This window comes from Tenrec ecaudatus, chromosome 2 (assembly GCF_050624435.1).
Source record: "Tenrec ecaudatus isolate mTenEca1 chromosome 2, mTenEca1.hap1, whole genome shotgun sequence".
Classification (NCBI taxonomy): Eukaryota; Metazoa; Chordata; class Mammalia; order Afrosoricida; family Tenrecidae; genus Tenrec; species Tenrec ecaudatus.
This window is the reverse complement of record NC_134531.1, coordinates 120,635,244-120,641,265: the sequence shown is the minus strand read 5'-3', so window position 1 is coordinate 120,641,265 and position 6,022 is coordinate 120,635,244.

Sequence of the window (6,022 nt, the reverse complement as noted above, 5' to 3'; positions counted from 1 at the left end):
CATTCTCTGGGAAAGGGAAGAACTGAGGCCCCTCTGTTCTTTTTATTTCCATGTATATATGTTGAAATAAAAGAGAAGTTGTTATACAATGTAATTCTACCTCATTTCCTAACATCTGGATCTGTATATATAATACATAAACCTAAGAACAAAAAAGAGTTTTGTAAGTTAATAGAGAACAATAGGTGGATACGGGAAAGGAATGTACCAACATCTTTTATGTTCTACATTTGAAAGCCATAATTTCTTGGGAATTGAGTCTATTTCAGGACTTTGTTTGCGACTAGAAATTCCCTGAGTGATATGAAGAAAATTAAAGAAACGTAGAAATAAGTCCAAATTGTTGTCATAAAAAATTTGGACAATGTTTCTGGTAGTTTTGATACTTGAATAGATCTTTGAACACCAAATTATTTTCCAAACAGATTTTAAGATATAGTGTACCTAATTTTTGTTTTGTTTTGTATGCAGGCAACAAGTGTTTTAAATATATTCTGGTATACGGACCAAAAAGTAATCCAATCGCCCTGAAATTGACTGCAACTCAAAATAAAACAAAAAACTCCCACATTCCAGTCCATATTGACTCACAGTAGCCCTCCTTAGGGTTACTGAGCCTCGAATTCTTTACCAGAGTGAACAGCAGCCTCACCTTCCTCCCAGGGAACAGTTGAAGAGTATGCATTGCTGACCTCGCAGTGAGCTGGATAATCCTTCTCACAAAGAGCCACCAGAGTTTACATTTCCTACTCCAAACAGCATACACAGCGGCACAGTAGAACTGCTCCCTAGGGTGCTGAAACAACTGAACTCACAGTTAGCAGCACAATACTTCATCCACGGCCCGGCCAAAGTTTCTTATATTGTTGTACAACACTAAACAAATAAATACACTTGGATTCAGAGCAAACTTCATTATTCTAAACCATGCATTTATAATATTTAAAAATCTCTGAATTTGGAATGTATTAGAAACTGTTGGCTCATCTATAGTCATGGTGCTTGCCTTTTCTTTCATTTTTGCTTTATTAATTCCTTCCTTTATTCCTTCTTGTCTGCTTGTATTTCTTTCTTTCAAATATCCTCAACTCTGCCAGCTTAAATCATAATGTAATTTGTTCTGTCAAATTTGGTTTTTCTTCTAAACTCCAAATCATAAATGCCTGGGCTCTATCGATTGGTTTCCTGTTGAAATGTGTTTGCTATAGGCACTGGACAGTTGGATATTTGGAAAGTTCCCAGGGAATCCTAGTACGTAGCATAGAGAACTATAGTAAGTAATTGAGAATTCATGGACTATAAATTAGTGGTTTAAAAAACTTGATGATTATAAAATAATTTGGGAGACTTTTTTTTAAGTACGCATGAAACCTTTTCATCAGAGACTGATTCAGTAGGCTGAAGTCTAACGCCGTGAAGCATTATTCTACAAGTCTTTTTGGGACACACAGCTGGAATTTCACTGATGCCAGAAACTCTTCACACTCACTGTCTCCCCAGGAAAATGGTGAGCAGATATTATGCCTCAGTTGTCCTTCTGGTAGCTATTTCTTATAATCATCATGACCTTTCCCTCATTAAAAAATGTGTTCATTTATGTGTGGCTTCCCTCGCTGGGCTCTAGTGGCCTAGTTGGTTATGCACTGGGCTTCTAATGACAAGTTCAGCAGTTCAAGTCCCAGAGCTGTTCTGAGGAAGGAAGATACGACTTTCTGCTCCATTAAGAAAGCCCAGATAGGTTCTCTATGAGTCATAATCAACTCTACCATCGTGGGCTTGAATTGTCTTCAAGGAACCTTTCGGATAATACTTCTCCAGAATTACTTCTGGATTAAGGAGTGTCTTTCTAACTTACTTCTTCCGTTGTATTGTCTGTGGAGAAACTAAGTGGCTATTTTACATGGTACTGTTTTCTTGGTTTTCTCTCCAGGCTTCTCTTCCTTGGTCTGCGCAAGCCCAGCTGATTTTTGTATTTTGACTTTGTACCCTGTTATGCTGCCTAAGCTTTCGATTATTTCCAAAGCTTTTCTTGTCAAGTCTTTCGAGGGTCCGACACATAGCTTTATATGATTTGCAAATAGAGATGGTTTTACTTGGCAATTTGGATTCTTTATTTTTGCCTGATAGCTCTGGTGAAGATTTCCAGCACAATATTAAATTAGAGAGGTGATAGAGAACATCCTTGTCAGATTTATACTCACAAGGGAAATGCTCCCAGTGTCTCCTCATTGAATGAGATGCTGGCCATTGGTTTTGCTTATATGACTGGCATTATATTGAACATTTTCTTTTCATTTCTATTTTGCTAAGTGCTTAATCAGGAATCGCTTCTTGTATTTTGCCAAGTGTCTTTCCTGCATCCATTGATATGAACGTGCAGTTAATTTCTGTATCTGATAGATTGCATTGTTTTTCTAATGTTGAACCATCAGAGCAGAACTGGTGTGTGTCGCACTTGATCACATGCATTTTCTTGATATTTTATTAGATTCTGCTGGCTAAGCATTTTCCACAATGTTTACATCTGTGTGTTCATAAAGCACATGATTCTGTAATTTTACATTCTTCCAATGCTTTTGTCTGATTTTCTTTTCAGGATATTTGTTCAGAAATGTGCCACCCTTTTTTATATTCTGGAATAGTTTGTGGAGAATTGGTCAATTATTCTCAATACTTGGTAGAATTCCCTCAGGATCCCTATTGTTGGAAGTTTTAATGACCTAATCCACTTCTTCTTTCTGTTATGTTTAGGCTGACGTTTTCTTCGTTTGCCTGAGTTAGGTAGTTAGGTAGATAATGTGTCTCTAGATATTTGGTCATTTCTTCTAGGTTTCACATTTATTGGATGAAATCCTTCATAGTATTGTTGTTTTCTTTTGTATTTCAGGTGGTTCTGTTGTGATGCTGTTCATTTTGCTTCTCATTCTTGATGTTTACATCTTCTTTTTTTCTTCTGTTAAGTTTGTAAGTGAATTTTACCAACTTTTCAAAGAACCAATTTATTGTCTTATTGATTTTTTTCTATTGTGTGCATCAGGGTTTTATCCTTTCTTCATACTTATTCAATATGTGTGCTGAGCAAATAACCAAAGAAGCTGGATTATATGAAGAACAATGTGGTATCAGGATTGGTGGAATGAACCTCTGATTTTCAGACAAAGCATTATTGCTTGCTGAAAGTGTGTAGGCCTTGAAACAATATCAAGTACTGCAGTCTTCACTATGGATTACAACTCAATGGAAAGAAGACTGAAATCTTCACAACTGGACTAATAGATAACATTATAATAAATGAAGAAAAGATTGGCGTTGCCAAGGATTTCATCTTGCTTGGATCCACAAGCAATGCTTCTGGAAGCGACAGTCAAGAGATCAAAAACTAACTTGCATTGAGTAAATCTACAACTCAAGACTACTTTAGAGGATTGAAACAGAGTGGGATACTGTGAAGACTAAGTTGCATTTGATCCAAGCCATGGTATTTTCCATGGCCTCAGATGGATGTGCAAGTTGGATCCTGCATAAGGGAGACTGAAGAACGTATGCATTTGAACTGTGATGCTGGCAAAGAATATGAAAATACCGTCGACTGACAAAAGAACAAGCAAGTTGGTCTTGGAAGAAGTATGGCTAGAGTGTTCCTTAGAGGCCAGCATGGCATAACTTTATCTCACATATTTTAGGCATGCTTTTAGGAGAAACCAGTCCCTGAAGAAGGGCATTCGGTGGTACTGTAGAGGAGCAGGAAAAAGAGATGGGACGAGTTTCTGCAACAATGGACTCAGCACAGGAATGATTCTGAGGACGGTGCAGTAAGGCAGTATCTCAGTCCACTGTGCACAGGATTGCTAAATGTGAGAGGCCACTCCAGGGCACCTAACAAAATCTGGTTTACAGTAAGAACCACATACGAATTTTCAGTCTCCACGTAGATCCAGGCTGATTAAATTGTTTCTCACCCTTTAGGCAGAGTGTGCCTTCAGGCAGAGTGTGCTGGGAATTGGGTTTTTATCAATCTCCTAGGCAACTCAGGAAGAGGTCACCTATTCCTTAGGGATATGCCTGGCTACCTTTGATGGAATTTGAAGGAACCCTGGTGCTTAACAGGTTATGGGTGGGACTGCTAACTTCTAGGTCAGCAGTTCAAAACCACCAGCTGGTCCAAGTGAGAAAGATAAGGTTTTTTGCTTCCATAGGTATTTTTGGATTCATAAACCCAAGGGATCTGCCTTATAGGGTCTCTATGAGTCAAAATAGACTTGATGGCAGTGAACTCTTATTTATCTACCTATCTATCTATTTATTTGTCTGTTTATTTATATATTTAATGTTTTTGTTTTTTGAGAGGAGCCTATAGTTATGAGTCGTAATCTCATTGCTTAAGGCAGTGTGACACTAGCCATGTCCCTTTTCCTGCTTCAGGCATCCAACCTGCACCTGTGACATACTGATCTGTCACTAATCAAGATTATGTGACTGTTTACTCTGTTGCTCACATTCTATTGAAGTAACCACATTTCTATGAACCCACAGCCACAGTATGGGTTTATGTTAATAGGCTGCTTCAGATAGATGTATTGTCGGTGCTTTGTCTAAGACCCATTGAAGACTTAACTAATGTGACTCTGTACATTATATTTGCAGTTGGGTCTCTTTTGCCCCCTAGAACATATGATACCCGGATAACGATTTTCAGTGGCCTCAGGTTAAGTAGAACTATGTTGATTCCATGTCTTGAAGTATGAAGCTTAAGTGAACTATTGGAGCCAAACAGTACAGTCATAATTTGTTCTGACTCCTAGACATTAAATTTTCTCTTTCCTGCCTTTTACAATAATCAATGTCAAGCCTCAGATTGCTCATGCATGTTTGATTTTGGTTAAACACTTGATTAAAACATGTTAGAAACTACTAACATAAACACTGAGTCTTACTTAAACACAAAGATATTTCAGGAACGATTGCTTGACATTTGTTAATTTTCAAAATATGTTAATTATTGTGTGTACATAAAGCAAGCAGTTTTATATATTTTTATAAATAAACAATTTAGCATCAAAGTCAGCTTTCTTTGTTTTGTTTCTTTGTTACTCTCTAACAGGGCATTCCGCATCCCTGGTGGCAGTGTGATAACATAAGAGCTCAGCAGCTGGTTCAAATCTCTAAGCTAATCCACTGAAGAAAGTTGTGATACTCTGCTCTGGTAAATAGTGTAATTTTGGAAGCTATATGAGCCAGTGTGTTAACTGGAATCAACTCAGCAATTGAGTAATTTGAAGATATTGAGCTAGCTGAGAAATTCTGTTACAGGAATGTGGCATCTCCTAACAGGTCTTCATAGTTGGTCAGATTTAATGGTGCTTCTGGAGCTACAGTGGGAATCAGAATCTAGTTGGGGCTTCCTGTACTTTGGTCCCTTTTATTTAAAGCTTTTGATTCTATTAGAATTTATGATGAATTGACAAACCTGTATTTATTATGCCTTAGAAGTTAGAAGTTACCCAACAAGATAGCTGAAGACAAAATGGGTGCATAAACAAAGATGGTTCAGAAAGCTGATGGTGCTCAGCAATCAGAAGATATAGTATATGGGTCTTAAAGGCTTGAAGATAAACAATAAGCCATCTAGCTGAGAAACAACAAGGCCCACATGGAAGAAACACATCAGCTTGTGCGATCAGAAGTGTCGATGGGATTGGGTATCAGGCATCAAAGACCCAGAACCAAAAAGCCTATCAATGTGAATGAGGGGAAGGGCAGAGTAGAGAACTAAAGCCCATCTGTAGACAATTAGACATTCCCTTACAGAAGGGTCACAAGGAAGAGATAAGCCAGTCAGGATGCAGTATAGATCAATGAAACATACAACTTTCCTCTGGTTCATTAATGCTTCTCCCCACCCAAACTATCATGACCCCAATTCTACCTTACAAGTCTGGCTATACCAGAGCATGCACATGGGTACAGAAAAAAGCTGGAAACGCAGGGAATCCAGGACAGATAAACCCTTCAGAACCAATAA